The sequence below is a fragment of the Oncorhynchus gorbuscha genome, unplaced genomic scaffold (genome assembly GCF_021184085.1).
Source record: "Oncorhynchus gorbuscha isolate QuinsamMale2020 ecotype Even-year unplaced genomic scaffold, OgorEven_v1.0 Un_scaffold_831, whole genome shotgun sequence".
Classification (NCBI taxonomy): Eukaryota; Metazoa; Chordata; class Actinopteri; order Salmoniformes; family Salmonidae; genus Oncorhynchus; species Oncorhynchus gorbuscha.
In genome coordinates this window covers 140,001-157,328 of record NW_025745830.1, presented here as the reverse complement: position 1 = coordinate 157,328, position 17,328 = coordinate 140,001, and the positions used below count along the sequence as shown (strand labels likewise).

General features: G+C 47.5%; 2 non-coding genes and 1 pseudogene across 2 annotated transcripts; all 3 read right to left on the bottom strand.

Annotated features, from left to right (window-relative positions):
* Positions 1-3,159: 3,159 nt before the first annotated feature.
* LOC124020484 overlaps positions 3,160-17,328 on the bottom strand; it is a 31,829-nt pseudogene continuing 17,660 nt past the window's right edge.
* Positions 11,876-11,959, bottom strand: LOC124020487. The gene has a single exon (XR_006836083.1). It is a non-coding gene; the product is annotated as a small nucleolar RNA SNORD35 (small nucleolar RNA).
* On the bottom strand, positions 12,071-12,155 carry LOC124020488. The gene has a single exon (XR_006836084.1). It is a non-coding gene; the product is annotated as a small nucleolar RNA SNORD35 (small nucleolar RNA).

Here is a 17,328-nt window from a genome sequence, read left to right as displayed (position 1 = left end):
TACTTTAGACCAGGGTCCATAGGGTAGTGCACTACTTTAGACCAGGGTCCATAGGGTAGTGCACTACTTTAGACCAGGGTCCATAGGGTAGTACACTACTTTAGACCAGGGTCAGAAGGTAGTGTACTACATTAGACCGCGGACCATAGGGTAGTGCACTACTCCAGGGTCACTATATAGGGAATATGATGCCATTTGGGACACAGATGACAGTCAGTAGAGGAGTCTAACCAGAAGGTAGTGTACTACATTAGACCGCAGACCATAGGGTAGTGCACTACTCCAGGGTCACTATTTAGGGAATATGATGCCATTTGGGACACAGAAGATGATTGACAGTCAGTAGAGGAGTCTAACCAGAAGTAGTTTATATGACCCTTTATTTATAAAGCCTCCACTCAACCAAGACGGGCTATTTACAAGTCATTTGTTAGAATGGTTCCTACTAAAAACATAATTCTTAAATCTTTATAAACTATTTCCGTGTTTTAAACAAATTAAAACCTAAAAACTTAATTTACATCTTGTTTGGCAAAAAAGGAAAAATCGACTTCTACAAAATGGGATGATCAAGTCGTTGCGAAGTGAAAATTATATTTAACCAAAAATCTAATGTTATACATGTTGAATAGTTTCACATTTTTTCAAATCAAAATGAACTAAAACAGAAAAGCCTAAATCCCCCCCCCCCTGCCATTCTGGTAACAATCGCCTGTCTTCTCACGGCCCTGTCAGGTATTCCTTAAGGAGAACGTAAAAGGTTATAGTTTGGGCCTTGAATCTCAGGGAGTGGTTATGAGTCAACTGAAGTTCACATTCTGTAGTTAAGACGGTTTCCTATATGGTGATTGATCTGGTAATAAATACATCTTTCCTCCTTAGTCTGATCCCAGATCTGTTTGTGGTCTTGGCCAACTTTCCTTGCTGTACTTGTCAAGCCCAACATGTTTGATACGACAGTGAGTGACAAGGAGTTGGTATGACGGCACAAACAGACCGGGAACCAGGCTAAATCTATCCCCCCCACTGCAAAGGGGAACTGTTGTGGAGCAATCACCCAAAGTCATCAAGCCAAGCGATCTATAAGTCATGTTAAAATAAAAACAGGTCGCTAAGCAACGTGGTTCCTAAACATACATGTACAATAAAAACAGGTCGCTAAGCAACGTGGTTCCTAAACATACATGTACAATAAAAACAGGTCGCTAAGCAACGTGGTTCCTAAACATACATGTACAGTAAAAACAGGTCGCTAAGCAAGGTGGTTCCTAAACATACATGTACAATAAAAACAGGTCGCTAAGCAACGTGGTTCCTAAACATACATGTACAATAAAAACAGGTCGCTAAGCAACGTGGTTCCTAAACATACATGTACAATAAAAACAGGTCGCTAAGCAACGTGGTTCCTAAACATACATGTACAATAAAAACAGGTCGCTAAGCAACGTGGTTCCTAAACATACATGTACAATAAAAAGTGATCAACTTGCCTGTCGTTAATAATGTTAAGACCACTGCATGGGTTTAAACACCATCACATTAATGTCCCGGGATTCATCACAAATGGCACCCTATTCCCTATCTAGAGCACTACTTTTGACCAGAGTTCTGGTCTAAAGTAGTTCACTATAAAAGGGGAGTAGGGTGCCATTTGGGATGAATCTCGGTTAGAAGAAGGATGAAGTCATTACTGTATTACAAAGCATCAGAATAACCTTAATTAATATAACCTTAAGGGGGCAGGTTCTCTAACAGGCTAGAACACAACAAAACAAAAAACACTGTTCCGATTCAGACAACTACGGAAACAACTCCAGGCCAAACTGCACCAAAAGAGAAGTAGAATAGAGGAGCTCTAGAGCGTCTAAAAATAAATAAATACATGTCAGAAGATTGAATGGATCCAATGTTAAGGCAATGCAGTGGCATTATTCCTCTTGGTGCTTTTATCAAGTCTCTACCCTCCTTTTAAAAGATCATATCAACAGCTTTATACGTTTAGATTAAATCCTGGACATTCTAATTAAAGACGACATTTTCACACACAGAATTAAATAAAAATGCAGAGAAAGAGGTGATAAAGAGGTGATAAATGAATCCCTGCCCCGTGCAGCTTCAAAACCCACCCGACAGCAAACAGGCAATGTGTCGCGTTCCACTAGTGAACATCTTACCGTGGGGTCAGCAATGGAGACGCTTCCCAAAATCTGTTCCCTGAACACCCTGCACAGTGCTTCACCATCATTGACCAACACCAACGACAACAAAACCAAGATGTGGGCGAGGAGGGAAGCTACCTTCTGTGGACCATTCTTCTAGAATTATTACAACCCTCAGTCAGTGCAGTGTTCCAGGTGAACTAGTTAGAGGTTCCCATCACGTTACCGGAAGGAATAGCTGCCTCCCAGATGACATACTATTCCCGTGTAGGTGCACTACTTCTGACCTGAGCCCTTATGTGCCCTGATTCTGCAGAGTTGGGTATTCAGCTTCATTCACGAGGAAATCGTGGACCCTGGTCAAAAGTAGTGTACCATGTAGGAAATAGGATGGCATTTGGGAAGTACACCAATATCTCTGGTGCAAAAATAATGAATAAAACGGGAATAAAAATGTATAAAAAGATAAGTGTGGTCCAGAGAGGAGGACAGGGGGAGAGGAGAGGAGGACAGGGGAAGAGGAGGACAGGGGAAGAGGGGACAGGGGGAAGGGAGGACAGGGGAAGAGGAGGACAGGGGGAAGAGGAGGACAGGGGAAGAGGAGGACAGGGGGAAGAGGAGAGAAGGACAGGGGGAGAGGAGAGAAGGACAGGGGAGAGGAGAGAAGGACAGGGGGAGAGGAGAGAAGGACAGGGGAGAGGAGAGAAGGACAGGGGGAGAGGAGAGAAGGACAGCGGGAGAGGAGAGAAGGACAGGGGGAGAGGAGAGAAGGACAGCGGGAGAGGACGGGTCGGGGTGAGAGGACGGGTCGGGGGAGAGGACGGGACAGGGGGAGAGGACAGGACAGGGGGGAGAGGACAGGACAGGGGGAGAGGACGGGACATGGGGAGAGGACGGGACAGGGAGAGGGACGGGACAGGGGACAGGGGAGAGGAAGGGACAGGGGAGAGGACGGGTCGGGGGAGAGGACTGGTCGGGGAGAGGCTCTTCAGGAGGTTTAGTGAATGTAGGCTCTGTAGACAGCTGACATGTCGTTGTCTGACTGGTCCAGCGCTTTAGCCCTCTTGTAGACCTACAGACAGAGAGAAAACCATGGTAAATATGTATAAAGAAGTAACATTGTCGTAAAGTGAGACAAAACATACAACTTTATTGTTCACGGAAACAGAATTTGGTCCAAAGAATAGGAGAGGTGTTCCAGAAGAAACCATCTCACTGGATGAGAAAACAGATGGTCTTGTAGCAGGTCTGGTTCTGCTCTGGGAAACATGAGGTTTTGATCAGTGTCTGAGTCCCAGGGCTTCGTGTCCCTCAGTAAGAGTGAACAGAGAATCAATACCAGAAGTACTGGATGCCTGACACTCTGGTGTTCCCACAGCGCCAGGTTAGGAACCCGTGTTCCCACAGCGCCAGGTTAGGAACCCGTGTTCCCACAGCGCCAGGTTAGGAACCCGTGTTCCCACAGCGCCAGGTTAGGAACCCGTGTTCCCACAGCGCCAGGTTAGGAACCCGTGTTCCCACAGCGCCAGGTTATTATATATCAGTTAGTAATGTTGACATATGTTCACCTTATGCAGGTTAACAATATGGGTAAAATGTCTGGACATTCATTCCATCTGAAACAGCGAACACGGAACATTTACATTACATTTACATTTACCAGCAGGCATACGTTTATTATGTCCCCCTCCACCAAACCTGATCACGACACGCAGGTTCAAATATCAAAACAAACTCTGAACCAATGATATTAATTTGGGGACAGGTCGAAAAGCATTAAACATGTATGGCTATTTAGCGAGATGGGAGACGCAGGACTGCCTCCCCCATCTCCTCATTGGTTTATAGAAGCAGGACTGCCTCCCCCATCTCCTCATTGGTTTATAGCTAAATAGGACAAATTAGCTAGCAACAGCAAGCTATCTAAATAGGACAAATTAGCTAGCAACAGCAAGCTAGGACAAATTAGCTAGCAACAGCAAGCTAACTAAATAGGACAAATTAGCTAGCAACAGCAAGCTAACTAAATAGGACAAATTAGCTAGCAACAGCAAGCTAACAAGCTAAATTGCCATACACGTTTAATGCTTTCGACATGTCCCCAAATTAACTTCATTGGTTCAGAGTTTGTTTTGATATTTTAACCTGCATGTCGTGAATGCACCAATTTGTAAGTCGCTTTGGTGTAAATGACTTAAATGGGTACAAATTAAATGTTTGCACGCTAACAAGCTAAATTGCCATACACGTTTAATGCTTTCGACATGTCCCCAAATTAACTTCATTGTTTCAGAGGTTTTGATATTTTAACCTGCATGGTGATTTTGGTGTAGGGGGTTAAATGCCACACGGACGAGCCGGTTTGGGTTCATCGCAGACGCGCTGGTTGACGGACACGAGCAGTGTGGGTGCAATAATTGAATAACATGGATTTCAAAACGTATCTTGCGACGCCGCGTGTCCGGTCCGCATCTAAGATCTACCTCCAATGCCATTTGAAATCTCATTGGCGGCCATTTTGTGTGTGTCAATCCAACAACGTCTTACCTCATTGGCTGCTGCAGCCATAGGAGTCGGGTGATTGGCTGTGTCGCCCATGGAGATGGCTAGCCTCAGATCCTTCTGAATGTGTTTCAAATAGTAGTCTGGTTTGAAGTTGCCCTGTAGGATATCTGGAGAAATCGGGGGGGGGGGCTCATCATTACCAGTGGAGATGTAATGAAACAAATGAACCATGTTGAATAGTTTAAATCATAGACGAGGAAGGGATTTACAACATGTAACGATCAGGGGAACTTCTGTAATAGTCAATACTGGGACATCTTTTACTAAACGAGTGAATCTTTTAGGGGTAACACTGGCCCCAAACAGGACACGTTTTAACTAGGCAAGTCAGTTAAGAACAAAGTCTTATTTTCAATGACGGTCTACCCCTCCCCTCCCCTAACCCGGACTACCCCTCCCCTAACCCGGACTACCCCTCCCCTAACCCGGACTACCCCTCCCCTAACCCGGACTACCCCTCCCCTAACCCGGACTACCCCTCCCCGGACTAACCCGGACTACCCCTCCCTAACCCGGACTACCCCTCTCCCCTAACCCGGACTACCCCTCCCCTAACCCGGACGACGCTGGGCCAATTCTGCCCCACCCTATGGGACTCTCAATCACGGCAGTTGTGATACAGCCCGGGATTGAACCAGGGTCTGTAGTGAAGCCTCTAGCACATTGCTTGTGCAAGTGTTGAATTCACTATGCTCATAGTTTCCAATTTGCCACTGGTCTAAAGTAGGGCACTATATAGGGAATAGGGCTCTGGTCCAAAGTAGGGCACTATATAGGGAATAGGGCTCTGGTCCAAAGTAGGGCACTATATAGGGAATAGGGCTCTGGTCCAAAGTAGGGCACTATATAGGGAATAGGGCTCTGGTCCAAAGTAGGGCACTATATAGGGAATAGGGCTCTGGTCCAAAGTAGGGCACTATATAGGGAATAGGGCTCTGGTCCAAAGTAGGGCACTATATAGGGAATAGGGCTCTGGTCCAAAGTAGGGCACTATATAGGGAATAGGGCTGTAGTATTCAGCAGCGCCCTTAGTTTCTGACTCAGCAGCGCCCTTAGTTTCTGACTCAGCAGCGCCTTTAGTTTCTGACTCAGCAGCGCCTTTAGTTTCTGACTCAGCAGCGCCTTTAGTTTCTGACTCAGCAGCGCCCTTAGTTTCTGACTCAGCAGCGCCCTTAGTTTCTGACTCAGCAGCGCCCTTAGTTTCTGACTCAGCAGCGCCCTTAGTTTCTGACTCAGCAGCGCCCTTAGTTTCTGACTCAGCAGCGCCCTTAGTTTCTGACTCAGCAGCGCCTTTAGTTTCTGACTCAGCAGCGCCTTTAGTTTCTGACTCAGCAGCGCCTTTAGTTTCTGACTCAGCAGCGCCTTTAGTTTCTGACTCAGCAGCGCCTTTAGTTTCTGACTCAGCAGCGCCTTTAGTTTCTGACTCAGCAGCGCCTTTAGTTTCTGACTCAGCAGCAGCGCTTTAGTTTCTGACTCAGCAGCGCCTTTAGTTTCTGACTCAGCAGCTGCCTTTAGTTTCTGACTCAGCAGCGCCTTTAGTTTCTGACTCAGCAGCGCCTTTAGTTTCTGACTCAGCAGCGCCTTTAGTTTCTGACTCAGCAGCGCCTTTGGTTTCTGACTCAGCAGCGCCTTTGGTTTCTGACTCAGCAGCGCCTTTAGTTTCTGACTCAGCAGCGCCTTTAGTTTCTGACTCAGCAGCGCCTTTAGTTTCTGACTCAGCAGCGCCTTTAGTTTCTGACTCAGCAGCGCCTTTAGTTTCTGACTCAGCAGCGCCTTTAGTTTCTGACTCAGCAGCGCCTTTAGTTTCTGACTCAGCAGCGCCTTTAGTTTCTGACTCAGCAGCGCCTTTGGTTTCTGACTCAGCAGCGCCTTTAGTTTCTGACTCAGCAGCGCCTTTAGTTTCTGACTCAGCAGCGCCTTTAGTTTCTGACTCAGCAGCGCCTTTAGTTTCTGACTCAGCAGCGCCTTTAGTTTCTGACTCAGCAGCGCCTTTTTTCTGACTCAGCAGCGCCTCTGACTCAGCAGCGCCTTTAACTCACTCTGGCATTTTTTGGTCCACGAAGGTGCTGGCCATCTGACCCTGAGACAGGATGTCCAGGAAGGTATGCTGTGATTGGCCTGTGGCCTGGGCTAGGGTCAGCCCCTCAGCGATGGTTGCCATGAAGCTTCCCTGTACCATGTTGAGGATCAGCATCATCCTCGCTGCGTTACCCACCTCACCTGATAACACACACATACACACACACACACACACGTTAGCCTGCTTCACCTGATAACACGCAGGAAATTGGATAGCCCTGGGATAAGACACTCTTAAAACTCAAACCATCTACCTAGGAAGAATGAGGTCTTGCCCATGGCCTGGAAACAGGAGCTGCAGTCTTCATAGACCGTCCTGTCTCCGGCCGCTAGGATGACCAGCATGCCCTCGTTAGATACCTGCTGGCTCCCAGCCACAGGAGCCTCCAGGAAGCGGCCGCCCCGCGACGATATCACCTGATGACAGATGGAGACAGGAACCAATCAGACAGTGGTGTGGCAGTAGAGGAGCCAATGAGAGAGCATAGGATAAGACGATTGATGATGTAATGACAGTAGCCAATGGGAGAGTGATGATGACCTAGCGACAGTGGGAGTAGCATACACCTGGAATCACAAGCTGTGTGTGTGTATACCTGCAAGAGCTCTGTGTGTGTATACCTGCGAGAGCTCTGTGTGTGTGTGTGTGTACCTGCAAGAGCTCTGTGTGTGTGTGTGTGTACCTGCAAGAGCTCTGTGTGTGTGTGTATACCTGCGAGAGCTCTGTGTGTGTGTGTGTACCTGCGAGAGCTCTGTGTGTGTGTGTGTGTGTGTGTGTGTGTGTGTGTGTGTGTGTGTGTGTGTGTGTGTGTGTGTGTGTGTGTGTGTGTGTGTGTGTGTGTGTGTGTGTGTGTGTGTGTGTGTGTGTGTGTGTGTGTGTGTGTGTGTGTGTGTGTGTGTATACCTGCGAGAGCTCTATGTGTGTGTGTGTGTGTATACCTGTGAGAGCTCTATGTGTGTGTGTGTGTGTATACCTGTGAGAGCTCTGTGTGTGTGTATACCTGTGAGAGCTCTGTGTGTGTATACCTGCGAGAGCTCTATGTGTGTGTGTATACCTGTGCGAGCTCTGTGTGTGTGTATACCTGTGAGAGCTCTGTGTGTGTATACCTGCAAGAGCTCTATGTGTGTATACCTGCGAGAGCTCTATGTGTGTGTGTATACCTGCGCGAGCTCTGTGTGTGTGTATACCTGTGCGAGCTCTGTGTGTGTGTATACCTGTGCGAGCTCTGTGTGTGTGTATGCCTGCGCTAGCTCTGTGTGTGTGTGTGTGTATGCCTGCGCGAGCTCTGTGTGTGTGTGTGTGTATGCCTGCGCGAGCTCTGTGTGTGTGTATGTATACCTGTGAGAGCTCTGTGTGTGTATACCTGCAAGAGCTCTGTGTGTGTATACCTGCGAGAGCTCTGTGTGTGTGTATGCCTGCGCGAGCTCTGTGTGTGTGTATGTATACCTGTGAGAGCTCTGTGTATGTATACCTGCAAGAGCTCTATGTGTGTATACCTGCGAGAGCTCTATGTGTGTGTGTGTGTGTATACCTGTGCGAGCTCTGTGTGTGTGTATACCTGTGCGAGCTCTGTGTGTGTGTATGCCTGCGCGAGCTCTGTGTGTGTGTGTGTGTATGCCTGCGCGAGCTCTGTGTGTGTGTGTGTGTATGCCTGCGCGAGCTCTGTGTGTGTGTATGTATACCTGTGAGAGCTCTGTGTGTGTATACCTGCAAGAGCTCTGTGTGTGTATACCTGTGCGAGCTCTGTGTGTGTATACCTGTGCGAGCTCTGTGTGTGTATACCTGTGCGAGCTCTGTGTGTGTGTATGCCTGCGCGAGCTCTGTGTGTGTGTGTGTGTATGCCTGCGCGAGCTCTGTGTGTGTGTATGTATACCTGTGAGAGCTCTGTGTGTGTATACCTGCAAGAGCTCTGTGTGTGTATACCTGCGAGAGCTCTGTGTGTGTGTGTGTGTGTGTGTACCTGCGAGAGCTCTGTGTGTGTGTGTGTGTATGCCTGCGCGAGCTCTGTGTGTGTGTGTATGCCTGCGCGAGCTCTGTGTGTGTGTGTGTATGCCTGCGCGAGCTCTGTGTGTGTGTGTGTATGCCTGCGCGAGCTCTGTGTGTGTGTGTGTGTATGCCTGCGCGAGCTCTGTGTGTGTGTGTGTGTGTGTATGCCTGCGCGAGCTCTGTGTGTGTGTGTGTGTGTGTATGCCTGCGCGAGCTCTGTGTGTGTGTGTGTGTGTGTATGCCTGCGCGAGCTCTGTGTGTGTGTGTGTGTGTGTGTGTATGCCTGCGCGAGCTGTGTGTGTGTGTGTGTGTATGCCTGCGCGAGCTCTGTGTGTGTGTGTGTGTGTGTATGCCTGCGCGAGCTCTGTGTGTGTGTGTGTGTATGCCTGCGTGAGCTCTGTGTGTGTGTGTGTGTATGCCTGCGCGAGCTCTGTGTGTGTGTGTGTGTATGCCTGCGCGAGCTCTGTGTGTGTGTATGCCTGCGCGAGCTCTGTGTGTGTGTATGCCTGCGCGAGCTCTGTGTGTGTGTATGCCTCTCTGTGTGTGTGTGTATACCCGCGAGAGCTCTGTGTGTGTGTATACCGTGAGAGCTCTGTGTGTGTGTATACCTCTGTGTGTGTGTATACCTGCGCAAGCTCTGTGTGTGTGTATACCTGCGCAAGCTCTGTGTGTGTGTATACCTGTGAGAGCTCTGTGTGTGTGTATACCTGCGCAAGCTCTGTGTGTGTGTATACCTGCGCAAGCTCTGTGTGTGTGTATACCTGCGCAAGCTCTGTGTGTGTGTATACCTGTGCGAGCTCTGTGATGGTCTCTGGATCCACGGTAGACATCTCTACGTAACATTTCCCTGGCCTGATGCCCTGGAGCACTCCACTGGGACCCAGCACCAACTGGCAGAGAGAGAGAGAACAGAGAGAGAGAACAGAGAGAGAGAACAGAGAGAGAGAACAGAGAGAGAGAACAGAGAGAGAGAACAGAGAGAGAGAACAGAGAGAGAGAACAGAGAGAGAGAACAGAGAGAGAGAACAGAGAGAGAGAACAGAGAGAAGAGAGGAGAGAGAGAACAGAGAGGAGAGAGGAGAGAGGAGAGAGGAGAGAGAGAACAGAGAGGAGAGAGGAGAGAGAGGAGAGAGAGGAGAGAGAGGAGAGAGAGAGAGAGAGGAGAGAGAGAGGAGAGAGAGAGGAGAGAGAGAGAGAGAGAGGAGGAGGGAGAGGAGAGAGAGGAGGAGAGAGGAGAGAGAGGAGGAGAGAGGAGAGAGGGAGAGGAGAGAGGAGAGAGAGGAGAGAGAGAGGAGAGAGAGGAGAGAGAGGAGAGAGAGAGAGAGAGAGAGAGAGGAGAGAGAGGAGAGAGGAGAGAGAGGGGTATTAACAGTCATACGTTGTGAGATAAATTAGTCACTGCAGTCAGAACTAAAAGGCATTACAATACTTATCACACCAAGCTCAATTACCATCAGCAACATGGCAGCCAGTCTGTTTAGAATATCTCACTCTCTCACCTGCCTGGAAATCTGGCCTGACTACACACAAACAAACATCTACACACATACAAACATCTCACCTGCCCTGGAAATCTGGCCTGACTACACACATACAAACATCTCACTCTCTCACTGGCCTGACTACACACACATACAAACATCTCACTCTCTCACCTGCCTGGAAATCTGGCCTGACTACACACATACAAACATCTCATCTGCCTGGAAAATCTGGCCTGACTACACACGTACAAACATCGTCTGTTGAGATGTTTCCTTAGTTACTTACATCCCTGGCAGCCTTGGGGTCTGAGACGCAGGAGAAGGTGATGTCACACATGGAGACCACCTCCGCTGGGGTCCGCCCCTAACCTGGCCCCCTCCTGAATGAACAGGTCACACTGCAGCGGGAAGACAACAGGAACAAGGCAGGAAGTGAGCTCACAGGAAGTGATGTCACAACAGGACGTAGGTCAAAATCAGCACCAAACCCAAACGTTGTTACTTTACATTATAAATAAATGATTTTTTTTTTGCATAAAATACTGTACCAAATAACTGTGGTTTAAATAATAATAGTTTTTGACGGAATCACAGGAGTAAATTCTGTATCGTATTTTCTCACATGTTGGTTGTCTTGTGGTACCTTTTCTACTGTGCGATTCCACACTGTGACGATGTGGCCCATCTTTAACAGGTTGGACACGATTCCGCTACCCATAAGCCCCAGCCCCAGGAACCCTATCCTGTAAAGGAAAGACAAGTTTACATTTTTATTCCTTTTCTTAATGGACAAAAACAAACTGGGGCTGGTCTAGGATTCAGTCATGGAGCTGGTCTAGGATCAGGTCCCCCTGTCCATGTAATCTAATAGGACCAGTATTCAGTCAGAGCTGGTCTAGGATCAGGTCCCCCCATGTCCATGTAATCTAATAGGACCAGTATTCAGTCAGAGCTGGTCTAGGATCAGCCTGGTATTCTCATAGGATCAGGTCCCCCCTGTCCATGTAATCTAATAGGATCAGTATTCAGTCATAGAGCTGGTCTAGGATCAGGTCCCCCTGTCCATGTAATCTAATAGGATCAGTATTCAGTCAGAGAGCTGGTCTAGGATCAGGTCCCCCCTGTCCATGTAATCTAATAGGACCAGTATTCAGTCATAGAGCTGGTCTAGGATCAGGTCCCCCCTGTCCATGTAATCTAATAGGACCAGTATTCAGTCATAGAGCTGGTCTAGGATCAGGTCCCCCTGTCCATGTAATCTAATAGGACCAGTATTCAGTCATAGAGCTGATCTAGGATCAGGTCCACCCTGTCCATGTAATCTAATAGGACCAGTATTCAGTCATAGAGCTGGTCTAGGATCAGGTCCCCCCTGTCCATGTAATCTAAAAGGACCAGTATTCAGTCATAGAGCTGGTCTAGGATCAGGTCCCCCTGTCCATGTAATCTAATAGGACCAGTATTCAGTCATAGAGCTGGTCTAGGATCAGGTAATGTAAAAGGGAAATCTGAGGCCCAATCAGCACAGTGTGTAAATACAGATCCTGGTCCACTATATGGGTGTAGCAGGTGACCAACACGTCACTCCATCAGCAAGTTACACTGCAGCAGAGTTGACTAGGGGACGTTTCGTCAACGCCACAACGGCTTGGAAGACCGCCGTGAGGAAAACATCACTTGCAGCAGAGTTGACTAGGGGACGTTTCGCCACAACGGCTTGGAAGACCACCGTGAGAAAACATCACTTGGAGAGTTGAGACGTTTCGTTAATACGTGAACCGCCGTGTAAAACATCACTTGCAGCAGAGTTGACTAGGGGGACGTTTCGTCAACGCCACAACGGCTTGGAAGACCGCCGTGAGAAAAACATCACTTGCAGCAGAGTTGATTTTATTCCATTCCTTGTTAATACACACAGAGTGAACAGCCTGTATTACTGATGGAATATAGGAGAGACATGGAGATAATACAGTTATATATATTACTGGGAGTGATACTGTTACACATACATGCATACATGCATACATGCATACATGCATACATGCACACACACACATGACTTAAATGTAATGTAAATGTAACATACATACATGCATACATACATACATGCATACATACATACATGCATACATGCATACATACATACATACATACATACATACATACATACATACATACATACATACTACTACTACAGTATATCCCACCGTTTGTCTGTGGGAGTAATACTGCCATTGATGGCAGTGCTGTCTGCAGCTTGGATAGACGTTGACCTCGTGTCCTGTACAAACCAAACAAAAACACCACCGTCATTTTAACAGGCGCATCGAGAGTAGAAACATACTGTATCTACTGGGTCTTACTATCTGATCTAGTACTTGCTGTCTGGATGAGAGTTCCAGACCACAGAGGAGAACAAACATACTGTATCTACTGGGTCTTACTATCTGATCTGGTACTTGCTGTCTGGATGAAAATAAAGCCATTCAGTATGTGTATGTAGGAAGCACCACTGGGCTCTTACTATAAATCTAGTCTTCCTCAGGTGAAGACTGAAACACAAGGACATACATTCATGTGATAAATACTGGGTCACTATCTGATCTGAAACACTGTCATGAAAATAAATGCACTGGTCAGTAGCCAGCTGTACCTCTACATAACATACACCTCCATCTGAAGACTGAAAACCAAGGACATACCCCTCACATAACATACACCTCCACCCCTCTACATAACATACACCTCCATCTGTACCTCTACATAACATACACCTCCACCCCTCTACATAACCCTCCACCTCTACATAACATACACCTCCCCCTCTACATAACATACACCTCCACCCCTCCATCTGTACCCCTCTACATAACATACACCTCCACCTCTACATAACATACACCTCCACCTCTACATAACATACACCTCCACCTGTCTACATAACATACACCTCCACCTGTACCTCTACATAACATACACCTCCACCTGTACCTCTACATAACATACACCTCCACCTGTACCTCTACATAACATACACCTCCACCCGTACCTCTACATAACATACACCTCCACCCCTACCTCTACATAACATACACCTCCACCCGTACCTCTACATAACATACACCTCCACCCCTCTACATAACATACACCTCCACCCCTCTACATAACATACACCTCCACCCCTCTACATAACATACACCTCCACCCCTCTACATAACATACACCTCCACCCCTCTACATAACATACACCTCCACCCCTCTACATAACATACACCTCCACTACATAACCCTCTACATAACATACACCTCCACCCCCTCTACATAACATACACCTCCACCCCTCTACATAACATACACCTCCACCCCTCTACATAACATACACCTCCACCTCTACATAACATACACCTCCACCTGTACCCCTCTACATAACATACACCTCCACCCCTCTACATAACATACACCATAACATGTACCTCTACATAACATACACCTCCATCTGTACCCTCTCTACATAACATACACCTCCACTGTACCCCTCTACATAACATACACCTAACATAACATACACCTCCACCCTCTACATAACATACACTCCAGCTGTACCCTCTACATAACATACACCTCCATCTGTACCCTCTACATAACATACACCTCCAACAACATACACCTCCACTGTACCCTCTACATAACATACACCTCCATCTGTACCCCTCTACATAACATACACCTCCACCTGTACATAACATACACCTCCATCTGTACCTCTACATAACATACACCTCCATCTGTACCACCTCTGTACCCCTCTACATAACATACACCTCCATCTGTACCCTCTACATAACATACACCTCCATCTGTACCCCTCTACATAACATACACCTCCATCTGTACCCCTCTACATAACATACACCTCCACCTGTACCCCTCTACATAACATACACCTCCATCTGTACCCCTCTACATAACATACACCTCCATCTGTACCCCTACATAACATACACCTCCATCTGTACCCCTCTACATAACATACACCTCCATCTGTACCACTACATCACATACACCTCCATAACATACACCTCCATCTGTACCCCTCTACATAACATACACCTCCATCTGTACCCCTCTACATAACATACACCTCCATCTGTACCCTCTACATAACATACACCTCCATCTGTACCCCTACATAACATACACCTCCAGCTGTACCCCTCTACATAACATACACCTCCATCTGTACCCCTCTACATAACATACACCTCCATCTGTATCCCTCTACATAACATACACCTCCATCTGTACCCCTCTACATAACATACACCTCCATCTGTACCCCTCTACATAACATACACCTCCATCTGTACCCCTCTACATAACATACACCTCCACCTCTACATAACATACACCTCCAGCTGTACCTCTACATAACATACACCTCCAGCTGCACCTCCTAAGGCGAGCCAAAGTAGACTCAGACAGCAAATAGAGAATGGTACCGTGAGTGAGTGAAGAGGTCAAGCATTAAGACTGTCACAATTGGCACCCTATTCCCTATATAGACTGTCACAATTGCCACCCTATTCCATATATAGACTGTCACAATTGGCACCCTATTCCCTATATAGACTGTCACAATTGGCACCCTATTCCCTATATAGACTGTCACAATTGGCACCCTATTCCCTATATAGACTGTCACAATTGGCACCCTATTCCCCATATAGACGGACACAATTGGCACCATATTCCCCATATAGACGGTCACAATTGGCACCCTATTCCCTATATAGACGGTCACAATTGGCACCCTATTCCCCATATAGACGGACACAATTGGCACCCTATTCCCTATATAGACGGACACAATTGGCACCCTATTCCCCATATAGACGGACACAATTGGCACCCTATTCCCTATATAGACGGACACAATTGGCACCCTATTCCCCATATAGACGGACACAATTGGCACCCTATTCCCCATATAGACGGTCACAATTGGCACCCTATTCCCCATATAGACGGTCACAAATGGCACCCTATTCCCCATATAGACGGTCACAATTGGCACCCTATTCCCTATATAGACGGTCACAATTGGCACCCTATTCCCCATATAGACGGTCACAATTGGCACCCTATTCCCTATATAGACGGTCACAATTGGCACCCTATTCCCTATATAGACGGACACAATTGGCACCCTATTCCCTATATAGACGGACACAATTGGCACCCTATTCCCCATATTGACGGACACAATTGGCACCCTATTCCCCATATAGACGGACACAATTGGCACCCTATTCCCTATATAGACGGTCACAATTGGCACCCTATTCCCTATATAGACGGTCACAATTGGCACCCTATTCCCCATATAGACGGACACAATTGGCACCCTATTCCCTAGGGAAGAACCCAGGGCCCTAATTACAGGAGCCATTTGAGACAGACTGCTTGCTCACCTCCTCAACGATCTTCAGGCGTTTACTGATCGGCTCCATAGACGAGGCAGGCTGAGGAGGGGAGAGGAAAAGGTTCAACGGACAGACATTAGTTTACACACAAACAAACACTGGTGCTAATGCTAACGTCCCTTAAAACCAGCACACTGGATGCATCCCAAAACAGCACTGCGTTCCCTTTATAGTGCACTACTGGTGACCAGGGCCCAGACGGGGCTTTGGCCAAACGTAGCCATTCACTCACTGACTGAACAGAGACACTTTTTATTCCCAGTTCTGGTGGTGTCGTTGAACGGCTAAGCTAATGCTAGCTAGGGTTTGTAGCAGGCTGCTAGGCCTGCTTTGGTAACACAGACGAGGACGGTGTGATTTCACTAATTCAGTTTTCGAGTTGATTCATCCAATTCAAGGAGGAAGTAGAAAACGAGAGGGGATTTATATTTTTAAAATATATATTTTTAAATAGTTTTATACACATACAGAGTTGCTAACTTTCCACCCGAGCTGTGTTATGGAGCGTCTTCTTGAGTTTGTGTAAATTCACTCTGAATCTCCCTCAGACAATATACATAGTCTGTGTGTGTGTGTGTGTGTGTGTGTGTGTGTGTGTGTGTGTGTGTGTGTGTGTGTGTGTGTGTGTGTGTGTGTGTGTGTGTGTGTGACTATAGCGGAGGTGTCAAACCCACTTTCCCCAGGAGCCGCATTCAATCTCCCACCAGTTCCGGAGGGCCGCAATGAAAATGTAGAAATGATCCTCTGTCAAAATGTGCCAAAATAGTCCTCTATCCATCATTTTTGGGGAAATTTGATGCTTCCTGACTGTCTAGACGTTGGAGGTTTGTGCTGTACTAGTAGTTTCTGGTGTACTAGTAGTTTCTGGTGTACTAGTAGTTTCTGGTGTACTAGTAGTTTCTGCTGTGTGACTAGACGTTGGCGGTTTGTGCTGTACTAAAATAAGGCAAGGCATTATGGAACTCAAGAGTGCATAGTGTTGCCTGAGGGGGAGATTCAGAGTGCATAGTGTTGCCCGAGGAGGGGAAGATTCAGAGTGCATAGTGTTGCCCGAGGAGGGGGAGATCCGGAGTGCATAGTGTTGCCTGAGGAGGGGGAGATCCAGAGTGCATAGTGTTGCCTGAGGAGGGGGAGATCCAGAGTGCATAGTGTTGCCTGAGGAGGGGGAGATCCTGAGAGTGCATAGAGTGTTGCCTGAGGAGGGGAGATCCAGAGTGCATAGTGTTGCCTGCCAGAGTGCTCAGGAGGGGGAGATCCAGAGTGCATAGTGTTGCCTGAGGAGGGGAGATCCAGAGTGCATAGTGTTGCCTGAGGAGGGTGTTGCCTGAGATCCAGAGTGCATTGCCTGAGGGGGAGATCCAGAGTGCATAGTGTTGCCTGAGGTGCAGGGGGAGATCCAGAGTGCATAGTGTTGCCTGAGTGTTGCCTGAGGAGGGGGAGATTCAGAGTAGTGTTGCATAGTGTTGCCTGAGGGGTTAGTGTTGGAGATCCAGTAGTGCATAGTAGGGTTTTGGACTCTGGTCTGAGGGAATAGGGTTTTGGATCTGGTCAGAAGTGCATATGTTGAA